Below are 14,189 nucleotides of genomic sequence, written 5' to 3'. Positions count from 1 at the left end.
CAGATGTACTGTTACCCAACTTTTCATTTTGAAAGACTTCACATTTGTGGAGAAGTCGTAAGAACGCTGCAACAAAAAAAAATACATCCTACATTTAGATGTGACAAGTTGTTAACATTTTGCCATATAGGGCTGAGCCATCTGAGCGTAAACTGCAGATACATCAGTCCTATAGAGCTTGTCATGTATTCCCTAAGAATAAGGACATTGGGCGATAAAATTATAGTTTACCACATTCTGGAGATTTACTATCAATCTAATACTATCATCTAATAATTAGCCCATATTAAAATTTTCCCTGTTGTCCCTATAATGTCCTTTAGAGCTGGATTTGGGGGAGCGGGGTGAGGGTCCAGGACCCAATCATAACTCACATATCACAGGTAATTGTGAACAGCTCTCAAACATGTTTGCTTGGAGCGCCCAGGTGGCTCAGTCGGTTAAGCATCTGCCCCTCAGCGCAGGTCATGATTCTACGGTCCTGGGATCGAGTCCCACATCAGACTCCTTGCCCAGTAGGGAGCCCGCTTCTCCCTCTGCTTGTGTTCTCTCCCTCTCTCTCTCTCTCCCTCCCTAACAAATAAATAAATAAATAAAATTTTTAAATGTTTGCTTGTTTTTAGGACATTGATGTTTTCGGAAAAGCCCAGGCCAGCTGTTTTGCGTAATGCCCCTCAACTTGGATGTATCAACTTGCCTCCTCATGGATAGGTTTTTGGCAAGAATGCTGCATAAGTGTTTCTGTGACATGCTCAGCGCTCAAAGCAGGAACCACGTGATGATAAGTCTGATTACTCAGCTAAGGTGATGCCTTCACATTGTTGCATTCCCAAGATGCCTTTACTGTGAATGGATCAAGGATTCTGGGTCAAGATACGTTGAGTTGGTACCACACTCTTCCCCAGAATAGTTCACCTAATGGTTTCAGCCTACATGGCTGATTCCTGCAGGAATTGGGTATTTCCATGGTGGTTGCTAAATGTGAGTTCTACATTTATTAGTTGATATTCTCTAGCACTTGCCCTTCTCTCTTGCCTTTTTCTTTCTTAATATCAACACAGATGCATGGATTCTTCTTTAATCACATGACTATACCCCGTAAGTACCATTATTGGTTTTGATGCTCAGATTATCCCAGATATGGCCAGTAGGAACTGGTTTTTGGTTGGCTTCTGTATCTTTGTGCCATGCTGCCATCTTTTTTTTTTTAAGCACTCCATATTTTCTGATGAAGAAAAATGTATTTCAGGTATACCTTGTACCTTTCTTGCTCCAGCCATGCTATCAGCCATTTCTCCAAGGAGCTCTGGTAACTTTTAGTGGATAATGCTATTTAGGAACCAAGATCTGAACACAAGGAGTGCTCATTGCTACTGGGATGTCATGCTTCCATAGGACAAATGCAGTGCATGGGAATGCCCAGAGTCCTCCAGGCAGCTGTGACATCAACAGAGGCTGAATCCAAAATTGGAGCCAAGTAACACCTTCTATTTTTTTTTAGTTGTTTTTTGTTTTTTTTTTTTTACTAGGGATGCAATGTACAACATGATGGCTACAGTTAACAATGTTTTATGGTATATATATTTTTTAAAGATTTATTTATTTATTTGACAGACAGAGATCACAAGTAGGCAGAGAGGCAGGCGGCGGAGGGGGGGAGGGGGGAAGAAGCAGGATCCCTGCTGAGCAGAGAGCCCCATGCAGGGCTCAATCTCAGGACCCTGGGATCATGACCTGAGCCGGAGGCAGAGGCTTTAACCCACTGAGCCACCCCCAAGTAACCCACATACGACCCCAAGTATCACCTAAGTACAGGAAGTATTTGTTTTCAATACTTTCAAAAGTTTTCAGCTGACCAGCATCCAGTCCACATTCGTCTGTTAACAGCACCTTTCTTTCCTTTTGGGGAATCACCTCTCCCCTCTGAACAGTCATGGTGGGACTATAAATCAAGGTATCCCGCACCCCACCTCATATCCAAGAGATGGGTATAAAATTCCTAAAGCAGACAGGTGCCGCTGGGCCCAGGAAGGATGCTGAAGAAAAATCCCGAGACAGGTATGAGTGTAAGAGGGTTCAACCACACATCCAGAATTGACAAAGCCAAATGACCTTCAAGTTGAAATTAAACGCCCCCTCCAAGGTCGGTTGGTTTCTCATTTAGTGAGAGCCTTTATCCCACACAGTTGAAAGCTTCCTTGTCTTTGCAGACAAATTCTGACACAATAGAGCCCATTTCAAACTTCTTTCCCTCATATTGGTTCTTTCGTTCATCCTTTCCACTTCATAGAATTCAGTTGTTTTGACAAATGTCTTGATGGCTAGTGATACATTTTCATCTCCTTCCAAATCCTCAGAGGAGACACCCTGCTTGTAAATCAGCACGGTTTTCTGAGGAAAAGCTTCTAAAACTTTGTTCATCTTGTGTCGGTACCCACAGGGTTTCTTTATTTGCCTCCATGCTTGTTTGGTGGGGAGCAAAAGAAAAGCTTGAAACCTTGATACTCACACCTTCAAAAATTATGAAGTCTATTTACCTTCCATTTTCCTTTATTTGAATCCTGTTTCCCCTCTCTCTGCCTTGTTATTCTTCTAATCTCCAACACATGGGTGTTATACAAAATGGTGAAAAGAAGAAAGTTGGGGGGGGGAGAAAAGAGGAGAGGAAAGTGAGGAAAACATGGAAGGAAGGAAGATCCTTGCACTACCCCAGGGCTTCGTAATGTAAAAACACAATAAAATTGTTTCTATCTTTCAGTGCTTGGGTTTTGTGAGTCACCCTGTGTTTCGACACTGGACTTGTTCATGTCCAAAGGACTTGGCCATCATGCAAGACCATTGCTCTGGGGAACAGGGGGAAACATGGTTGCCAGCATGTTAAGCTGATGGGTGCCACTTGCCTCCTCTAAATGAGTAATGGGAGATTTGGATTTCAATAAGAGACATGAGAATAAACGTGGTTATTTCAGGGCTACTGGTGAAACTGGAGAGCCTGAGACTTTTCTCCCTGCCTTGCCCTTCTAAATCTGAACTTACAGGACAAGAGGGGTGGGGGTTCTCTGCCAGGGAGCCAGTTCAACTGTACGTGGAAAGAAATGAAACAGTGCAGGGGGGCGGGCAGAGGTTCTGATGAAGGCATCACCAGTTTTTCTGAAGTTTGAAGCAACAGACAGGCTTTTAACAGGGGGAAGGGGAGACTACCCAATGTCCTACTCACTCAAACCACTTTGAGCTCATTGAACATTTATTGGGGGTCAGCACTATGCGGGAAGGCAAAAATAAGCAGGCACTCAAGTTTTTGCTGCTAAAGGATGAAGGGAAATGGCCGCCTCTGCTCTGACCAGTATGACAGTTCCCTTTGTTTTGGGCAAAGCTTACAGCCAATGGTGTGCTACAAACCCTTCCCAGTAGACTGCCAAGTTTTGGTCCTTCTGCAAACATCACTGTTTTTCTTCCTACAGCTGGGGTACTTGCAGTCATTTCTATAGGATTTCTGTTGAGCTGACTAGGTTTTTGAAGGCTGTAGAGGTTGGACTTGAGCTTGAAGCAAGCAAATACAAGTGCAGCATAAAATCAAGGGAGAAGCGAGGGAAGATACTTCTCGGATTCTTGCTACTCTGAGTGCAGTCTTCACGCCACCAGCAAGGGTGTGACCTGGGAGTCTGTGAGAAATGCAGAATTTCCAAACCCCTCTCAGGCCTACAGAATCAGAATCTGCATTTTAACAATATCCCCGGTGACTCATGTGCATGAAAAAGTTTGAGCAGCAGCAGCTTAGAACACGGAAGACCTTCCTTATCTGAACGTATGAGACTTCGGTCATGGCATTCCCAAGCCAGCTGACATCCAAGGGTCAACCAGATGCCTCATTGATAAAATTGAAGACTGGCAGATAAAACGTTACCTGTTTTAATTAATTTAATTTAATTGAGTGCTTGCCACAATTTCTGGTGGTGAGAATGACATTTTGCCCCACACTTACATGACATCATCCATTCAGATGGTCACCACAACCCTGTGAGGTAAGCAGTACAGGTTCGAGTGACACCCCCATCTTACAGTTGGAGAAACTGAGGTTCTCAGAGGGTGATTTTCCCTAGGGCACGTGATTCTGGTGAGGTCCAGCTGGCACTTGAAGGCAGAGCACCTGGCTCCAGGAAGAAGTCCTTCCTTCCAGCTGCTTCTGAGCCCATGTGATAAGGACTGGGCTGGTTGTGTGGCTGAAATGGAATCAGTGTGATATACGCTTGAAGGGAAACAGAATTTATCCAGCGGAGAGTTGGGAAAAGGAGATGAGCTGACACGATGCTGGCAGCTTCAGATACCAGATCCCAGGTGTCTGGCTCCACGAAGAATTTGCGTTTACGTTCATATCCTTCTTAGGGACACAAGGGTGAGCTGATGTCAACAGTCCAGCCCACTGAGACCTAGAAACCATCCAGGACACCATGCGTCCCTCAAATCTAGGACAGGTGCCTTCTTTTGACAATAATGGCCCATTTTTCCCACAGCAGGGTGACCAAACTCTTTCCTTCATCTCCAAGTGAGGCTGGAAAAAAAAAAAAACAAGCCCAGATGTAGGGCTTCTTGCTGGTAGGAACTAACTTGAACAGAAAGCCCATTGTTCAGCCTTGTTTCTCAGCCCCCTGCCTCACCTGACTGTAGTCACTTAGAGAGAAGTTCCCTGCAGAGAAACTGAAGGGCTTTGCTTAAAGTAATCAACAGAGACCTTGGGGTCTGTCACAGATCCCAGGAGACATTTTAGCAATGATGCCTGGGGACTGTTTCTCCAGTCCTAATCACTCCCCCTGACGTTGTCTATAAAACTGGATTTTGACAGGCTTTGGTAAAAGGGACCACATGGATTCTGAGAAAGAGGTAAACTGAGGCAGGCCAGACAGCTAAGGGTAGGAAGATCACCATTTTGGGAGCCATGTCACTTAGCTCTTAACCGGCCTACCTCCTGGGGTCACTAACTCTGTATGGGGGGCCAAGGTAGGAGAGAAAGAATCAGAGTTCCAGGAATGGTGTCCAATTAACCTAACTCAGTGTACCACTGGCTCAGTTCAGCCAATCTTCAGGACAAACAAGAAATCAAAAGTCCCAAGAGAAGTCATATCATCAATTAGTTCACATTCAATCACTGATTCTCTATGTTCAATGCATCATGATACAAAAAAATAAGGAGAAAAAGAATTCACAAATACAATTTGGAAGGTGAGCCTGGGTGGTTCTTGCTCTCAGCTCAGGCCTTGATCTCAGGGCTGTGAGTTCAAGCCCCACACTGGGTGCCAGGCTGGGCATGAAGCCTACTTACAAAAAAAATTATCAATAGATAGTTAGATAGATAATTACATAGATATAGAGATGATACAGATATAGAAAGATATAATCTGGAAGCCCTCCTGAACCTCTAGAATTAAGGTTGGCCAATGTTTTTCTCATACACAGAAGCAGACAATTTCTCATCATTCCCCTCTTCCCATCCACCCCGAGATCAGTGGTTTCTTATGCTCGTGCTTCAGAAAGCAGTAATATCAGCAAAGCAGAAAATACTCTAGGTGTTCCAAACAAAGGAATCAATTAAAAGGGTTTGAGAGTAGACGGAAGAACAATTAGTTAGGGACCTCTGATCCAGGGTGCCTGGGTGGCCCAGTTGATTAAGCTACTGCCTTCGGCTCAGGTCATGATCATGGAGTCCTGTGATCCAGTCCTGCATCCAGCTCCCAGATCCCAGCTCCCAGCTCACATGGGGAGTCCGCTTCTCGCTCTGACCTTCTCCCCTCTCATGTTCTCTCTCTCTCTCAAATAAATAAATAATATCTTTAAGGGGGGCGGGCTCTGATCCAGATGGCTAATAGACACATGAAAAGATGCTCAACGTCACTCATCATCAAGGAAATACAAACCAAAACCATGACGAGATACCACCTCCACACCAGACAGAATGGCTAAAACTAACAACACAAGAAACAACAGATGCTGATGAGGATGTGGAGAAAGGGGAGCCCTCTTGCATTGTTGGTGGGAATGCAAACTGGTGCAGCCACTCTGGAAAAAAGTGTGGAGTTTTCTCAAAAAGTAAAAAAAAAAAAAAAAAAAAAAAGAACTATGCTACAATTCAGCAATTGTGCTACTAGGTACCCAAAGAGTACAAAAATACAGATTCAAAGGGAGTACCTGTACTCTGATGTTTATAGCAGCATTATCAACAACAGTCAAACTATAGAGAAAGCCCAAATGTCCATCAACATTTGGATAAAGAAGATGTGGTATGTATACATACAAGGAATATTAACCAGCCACCAAAAAAATGAAATCTTATCATTTGCAACAACATGCACGGAGCTAGAGTGTATTCTGATAAGTGAAATAAGTGGAATTTAAGAAAGAAAACAGAAGAACATATGGGAAGGGGATAAAGAAAAAAAGGAGAGAGGGAAACAAGCCGTAAGAGACTCTTAATGATAGAGAACAAACTGAAGGTTGGTGGAGGGAGGTGCATGGGGGATGGGCTAGATGGTAGTGGGGATTAAGGAGGGTGCTTGTTGGGATGCCTGAGTGGCTCAGTTGGTTAAGCAGCTGCCTTCGGCTCAGGTCATGATCCCAGCGTCCTAGGATCGAGTCCCACATCGGGCTCCTTGCTCAGCGGGGAGCCTGCTTCTCTTCTGTCTCTGCCTGCCACTCTGTCTGCCTGTGCTCACACTCTCTCTCTCTCTGTGACAAATAAATAAATAAAATCTTTAAAAAAAAAAAAAAGGAGGGCACTTGTTGTAATGAGCACTGGGTGTTGTATGTAAGTGATGAATCACTGAATTCTACTCTAGAAACCAATATTGCACTGTATGTTAACTACCTAAAAATAAAATATAATATAATATAATAAAAGGGGGGTCTGAAAAGCAGAAAGCAGAAGGGTGATAACCAGAGATCAGAAAATGTTAATGCTTCTAGGTTGGATCCATGAGTCTGCACCCAGTGTACTACTGGAGATACTGCTACAGTCTTTTGAGGTTTCAAAGAGGGGCCACCTCCTCTGGGGCTAGTATTGCACAAAAGGTGCTGCCTGAGCCTTGGATGGTGGAGTCTGGAATCACCAGCCTCTGCTGCCTCAATTACAGAAATTCCCCTCCTTCCCTACCTTCTGATTTCCAGGCAGTGCCCCCCCAACAGGAAGTCATCACGGGAGGACCATGGGAAATACAGTGTGCAAATTCCTAGTGTGCAAATTCTAGAAGTACAGATTATGTACAGATTATGGAAGGGCAAGTATTTACAACCAGCACAGCAACCAAGCTGTCCCAAGTTCACAGCGCCACCCAATGGCCAGCACTGGAATCAACATGACCGACCTGTTTTCTTAAGTAAAAGGAGAGACTGGGGATCTGCACTTAGGTTTAAAGTGCGAGTTAGATCAGAACTGCTCCACATATATTTGTTCCCAGCTGCCGGCTGAAGGAGCAGCAGCTAAGTAGGGTATGCTTTTCTATGGTGGGTCATAAGAGTGCAAGAAGGCAAGCAAAAACACACAAGTACATTCGAGCCGCCTGGTTGCATCCTCTCTGCTACTGCTCCCTTGGCCACCAGCAAGACACGTTCCACCATCTCACTGGGTACTCAGACGGTGCTACAGGATAGAAGATAACATGAGTGCAGCTAGAGTTCAAAGGCAGGTAAGTGTACCCAAGGGAGAGACCAGTACATGATTTGTGAAAACAGACCACATGCACACAAGGTTCAGTGTGGTCCAGCATTTACTTGCAGCAAGAAAAGAGACAGAGTACCCAAGAGCCAGCCCTGTGCAATGTGTCAGTTCCCCATGGCCAGTGGATCCATCCCACAGCCAACACAGAGCTTACCCCATTTCATGCTGCCGAAGGGACCCAACCCTTCCCGCTGGGGGATGAAATGCAGAAAGCTGGGGGTGTGCATGACAGCCATTGGTTCATGGGCTTAAGGAGGACAAAGCAGTACGTGTCAAGCTGGGAACAGAGAAAGATATCCCCTCGGAAGGCCATAAGCCCAGTACAGATGATGAAAGCACTGAATCTCCCAATAAGGAAATATTCCAACCTCAAACCCATTCTTCTAAGGCCAAGCTGGGGTCAAATGACTATACGCAGGAGACTCCCTTTCCCAACAGCCCAAGTCCTTGCGCAGGGAAATCCACTCCCTCATCTAGTGTACTCCAAGGTCATATGGCAGAAGAACCGTGATTAATAATCCAATCTACCCCAGAAGGCAGAAAAAAATCTTATCTTTGACCTCTCTATTCCTGCCTTGTAAGACCAGGACCAGGACAGAACTGACATCATGCAAGAATTGTCGACATTAATAAATTATTAATAGCACGGAGTAATGTGAGACATTTCTATAACACGGCGATCAAGAATATGAACGTTAGCATCACAGGACCGGAGTTTGACGTAAAATGAAACAGCGAATTTTAAAAAAGTTTGGTAGTTTTTTTTGTAAAGTTAAACACAAACTTGCCATTAAACCCAGCAATGCTACTCCTAGGAATCCACCTGAAAGTTGAACGCGTACATCCGCACAAGGCCATGCACATGAATGGTTACAGCATAATTATTCATAACAGCTAGGAAATGGGAATAAGCCAAGTGTCTATCAGTTGGTCAATGGATACACGAAATACAGCACATCCTTACAGTAGAATACTATTCAGTATGAAAATGAATGAACGACTGTTACTTGCAACAACACAGATGAACTCTGGATACATAAAAGGAGCCAATGCAAAGACCACGTATTATCGGATTCCATTTATATAAAATGTCCAGAGAAAAGCAAACTCACAGAGACATAGAGAAGATTAGTGGGTTGCCTGGAGCTATAGATGGGAAGACAGATTGAATTCAAATGAACATAAGGGATCTTTTGGAGGGCAAATGGAAATTTCTAAAATTGGATCAAAGTGACAGTTGCACACATTTTAAGGTTTACTAAATAATCAGTGGACTGTACATTCAAATGGATGCATTTTGATAAGATCACAGTATGATCTGGGTTCAAATGCCGGCCCTACCACTTAGTGTCCATGTGACCTAGAGGAAGCTGTATAGTCATAAGACCTCTGGGAGCCTCCCTTTCTGTAAAATGGGGACTCAGTAGAGGAGTGTTGAGAGATGAGGGAGAAACTGAATTCTCTAGCACATTTTGCTTTTAAGGAACTCACTTCCCCTCAAGTCCATCCCAAGTCCAAGGTCCAATCTCTGTTTCGACTTAAGTTGCTGGTTCTCAGATACCCCCGGGAAAAGATCGATCTCTGCCTTGTCCCAAATCCCTGGTACAAGAATTATTCAGAATATTTCTGGGCCAGAAATAAAAGTATGTCAACTTCACCACTTCACAGTTCCAGAAATTGAACCTGCTCCAGAATGTTATACTGACATCAAAGAACCCCTGACCAAATAGAGGCATTTCCTCCTCTCTTTTTAGAGGACAACTCCTGAGCAACTTTTTTTTTTTTTAATAGAAAAAAAGAAAGCATCTGGGCTTAGAGGGTCTGGGCTGTCAGGAGCTGATATATACTCTAAGCAACTTACAAGAAACAGCCCAGCCTCTGCAATGAACCTTTGGGGAAGGAACAGCCACTGAGAATGTGATTCACTTTGATGACAGCTTCCTGATGAGGGCTCGAACCTGCTGGAGGGTTAGTCAATTTACGACCGCACAAAAGACTCCATAAAAGTCATAAATAAAAGGGCATGTGGCTCTGAGTGTACCACATGAAGTCAGGAGGTCCCAGACAACAGAACACAAGGCCAGTAACTCTGATACGGCTCAAGGTTTATCATGGACGCAGTGAAAGGTACAGCCCCCCGATGCCCGGGATACTTGTCGCCCAACGGAAACAGATTATGCCTGAGGACTAGCAGGGCCATTTCTCAGATTGCTCAGGTCATGGATCTGTGGGCACTGGAGGTGAGGAGAGGCTGCCTGCCCTAATAAATCCCAGGGCTGCCACATTGACCCTGGAAAAGAACTCTTCTGGGAATGAGCAACGGGGCGTCTCCCCTTCCAGACCATTCAATCCAGTCTTGGAACCAAGTGCTTTGTGTTCACACACAACATGAAATAGCTTCACAGAAGGCCACCTATTGTACTTGAACTCACTCAGTTAAGGACCCTTACTCATGTTATTGCTGACAGCGATAACATGGATTCTGAGCTGACTTCCCCTCCTGAAGTAATACTCCCTTCAGGTCATTGCTATGATGGCGAGGGTTACGTGAGATAGCATTAAAAAGAAAGCAAGCAAGAAAGAAAGCAAGCAAGGAAGCAAGCAAGCTCGGCACATGCCTGGCACATGGTAATTCTCCATAAACTACAGCCACGGGACTTCTCACCACTTAAACCCTTTTTTATGAAAAGACTGAGACTCACACAGCAGTGTTATGGAGCCCTTCTCTCCTGGGGAGGATGTAGGATGTACTAGATATCTACACTAGATAACACACATACACACTAGAAAGTATACATATAATATATCCAGATGCCATATATTTTGTAGTGTATATCACATATACTAAACAGAGTTCATAGTCTACATAATGCGCTACATAAAATACAGAACAGTTGAGAGTTTCCTATACAGATGGGTATCTGCTATGAAGGTGTAGCTGCTCTATAGATTTCAATGAGAGAGAGAGAGACAGATAGACAGACAGTACATGGTGAGGGGACAGACACAATACGCTGCAGGGTGGTCAGGAAAGTCCTCCCTGATAAAGTGACGTCTGAGTAAAGTCCTGAGTGAAGTGAAGGAGGGGGCCATGTGGATATCTGGGGAAAGGGCATTCCAGGTCATGGGAACAGCAGGTGCAAAAGCCCTGAGGCGCATCGGGTACGACATCCTTAGAGCTGAACAGTCACCAACATGCGGGAGTGGAGCGAGTCAAGTCGGTCAAGGGAGTAATCCCAGACAAAGTCAGATGTCAGAAGCCAGTGCCAACAGGGCCTCCCAGGCCAAGGCAAAGAGTTTGGGTTTTATCCTAAATATGACAGGAAAGCCCATCCAGATTTTTTTTTTAAGATTTTATTTATTTATTTGAGAGAGAATGAGTGAGAGAGAGCATGAGAGAGGAAAAGGACAGAGAGAGAAGCAGACTCCCCAAGGAGCTGGGAGCCCAATGCGAGACTCGATCCTGGAAGTCCGGAATCATGACCTGAGCCCAAGGCAGTCGCTCAACCAACTGAGCCACCCAGGTGCCCCTGCCCATCCAGATTTTTCAGCTGAGAAGTGACATGATCGGATTTACTCCCTTAAAAGACCACGGAGGCTACTGCGGGAAGGGCGGCTTATGAAGAGGCAAGGCAGGGAGCTGGGAGAAGAGCTAAGGGGCTCCTAGTGCTGTCTCCGCAGATGACAACGGGGCTGGACCTGGGCAACAGTGGGGCAGATGTGGGTCCCACCTTAGCAGTAGAACAGACAGAACCAACAGGGATACCGGGGGACTGGATGGCAGAGTGCAGGAGTGGGAGGAAGGGGAAGAGGAGCAATGCGACCCCTGGCTCTTTGGCGAGTACCCTGGGAGGAGGATGGGGCCTCAAGAGAAGACACAAGAGAAGCGTCTGGGGTGGAGGAAGTGGGGGCGAGTGGTGAAATGTAAAGTATTATGAGTCTGGGTCACGCTTCAAACCATACCGGTCATTGAAAAAATATAAGTAAATAAAAATAAGATAGGGGTGCCTGGGTGGCTCAGTTGGTTAAGCAGCTGCCTTCTGCTCAGGTCATGATCTCAGGGTCCTGGGATCAAGCCCCACATCAGGCTCTCTGCTCAGCAGGGAGCCTGCCTCCCCCTCTCTCTCTGCCTGCCTCTCTGCCTACTTGTGATCTCTCTCTAATAAATAAATAAAATCTTTAAAAGATAATAAAAAATAAAAATAAAATAAACCATAGCACTCATTTACATCTTTGTGTGACTAATAGCATCTCCTATTAATTATGGCTTTTCCGTTCACAAGAAAGTTTCATTTTCATCAGATTATACATGGTGTATTACAGAGTAAAAAGCATTTATTGTGAATATGGTGTACTATATAAACATCACTTAACTACAGCATACATAGTCTGCCATATGATATAAAGTACATATATTATGTAGTATATAATACAATAGTGTGGCATCTATATTATATAAATCTATATAATATATAGTATATGACATATTATACTAATAAGACATTATGCTGAATATAGCATATAGTACCTTATTATAGCATTATATGGTGTATATATATCATATAATATATACTACATGTATATAATACTACATGTAGTGTATATTATAGAATATAGAATATAAACAATGTATAGTATATATGTGTGTGCTGTTCGTGTTACATGGTATACATGACAGAGTGTGTATCACATGTACTAGTGCTTATATCTATAGTGCATATTATATATAATACATAATGTATAATATGTAGCATGCTACAGTATATTTTATATACATTTTATATACATTTTGTATTTTATATATGTAATTTACTACATACTATATACCATGTAGTAATATTACATCTACTAAGCAGTGTATATATTCTATATAATGTGCTACATATAATTCAGTGTAGTTGAGAGTTTCTTATATATTTATGTATTAGCGCACATAAAATATATAAAATAGTATATATTACGTAGTATATTATACACAACTGTACATTATATATAGGTTATTCTTTACTGTTTCCTTGGGCCTTAAAAGCCCCCAACCTTCCCCCTCGTTTCTCCACCCAGCCAAACTGGAACAAAACAGTCTTAGAAAGGGAAATGATTTTCCCAATGTGCCAGAGGTGGCAGGACAAAGGCTGGAGCCAGGTCCATAGAATTCCACTTTCCCTATACTTCAGGGTAAGCTTCAGACCTTCCCAGGAGAAAAGTTTGGACAGTAAGAAATTTTGGCTCTTATTCATAGACTGTGAACACGTTCCAGATACTACAATGAGAGTTTCTAAATTGTAGCTCATTTAACCCTCCCCACTGAAACCATCTCAGGGTATGTATTTTGTCATGGTTATCTTTCCACAGATCAAAAAAAAAATAGAGGGTGTGCTAGATCAGGGACCTTGTCAAGGTCACAAGGTTGAGGAGGAATGACCCCCAAGTGCTTCACTCACCGTAAGGGGGTAACTGGGTAGAAAAGTTCAAATGCCAGTTACATGGGTTCAGCAGTGTAGCTTCTGCCAGGCCTACGGAAAGAAATGTACAATTTTCATGTGATATTTCCCTTCTGAACTCTCGTCCATAGTGAGAGAGACCTCCAATTCGGGCTGCAGTGCATCAATTATGTCGTACCACTAAACCCTCTTCCTGGATGGGGGAGGGAACGAAAATCACTAAAAACTCAGCCTGACAAAGAAATGACTAACAGTCAGCGGAGATAGAGCTGAAGTCCCCAAAGGTGGAAATTACATAAACAGCAGCCTGGATTCCTAAAATGTAGATTTCTCCTATCCTAGTTCTTCAAAAGCTCCAGATGCTTGAAGGAAAATACCTCTAAGTAGACATTTGTTACTTATTTTTCTCTCGTTGCCTGTGCAAACATCCTTCTAAGCTGCACATTTCTCTTATCTTTTTCCTCTATTCTCCATCACACCGGTTGCCTGGGAGCCCACATTCCTCCATTTTTCATCTCTCAAAATTGCACAAAGCTCTCCCAAAGCATCGGTCTGTCGAAACTCACGTGTAGTCTGAGATCCTGGCTGGAATGGGAAGAAGATGAGAGGGACAGGAGGCAGAGGGGAGCAAGAGCCTGAGTCTTGCCCACAGAGACCAGGAAAACGAGCATTTGCTCTGGGGAATTAATAGGGTATAGGCTGCATGAATTTTTAAAACAGTGCAGGTTGGGGTGCCTGGGTGGCTCAGTGGGTTAAAGCCTCTGCCTTTGGCTCAGGTCATGATCCCAGGGTCCTGGGATCGAGCCCCATGTCGGGCTCTCTGCCCACATGGGGGAGCCTGCTTCCCTTCCTCTCTCTCTCTGCCTGCCTCTCTGCCTACTTATGATCTCTGTCTGTCAAGTAAATAAATAAAAATTTTTTAAAAATAAAATAAAATAAAACAGTGCAGGTGGCTCAGTCGGTTGTCTGACTGTTGGTTTCAGCTCAGGTCATGACCTCAGGGGGATAGGGCTCCTGGCTCAGCAGAGTCGGCTTGAGATTCT

The 14,189-nt window shown here is 43.9% G+C and overlaps 1 long non-coding RNA gene across 1 annotated transcript in view; it reads right to left on the bottom strand.

The window, feature by feature from the left end:
- The window catches only part of LOC116854405, a 357,409-nt gene extending 344,206 nt beyond the window's left edge, over positions 1-13,203 (bottom strand). Inside the window, exon 1 of the long non-coding RNA XR_004380153.1 lies at positions 13,147-13,203. This is a non-coding gene — a long non-coding RNA (uncharacterized LOC116854405). The remainder of the gene's footprint in view (positions 1-13,146) is intronic.
- Positions 13,204-14,189: the final 986 nt, after the last annotated feature.

Source organism: Lontra canadensis, unplaced genomic scaffold, assembly GCF_010015895.1.
Source record: "Lontra canadensis isolate GAN:19392208 unplaced genomic scaffold, GSC_riverotter_1.0 scaffold91, whole genome shotgun sequence".
Classification (NCBI taxonomy): Eukaryota; Metazoa; Chordata; class Mammalia; order Carnivora; family Mustelidae; genus Lontra; species Lontra canadensis.
This window is presented reverse-complemented; position numbering and strand designations above follow the sequence as displayed.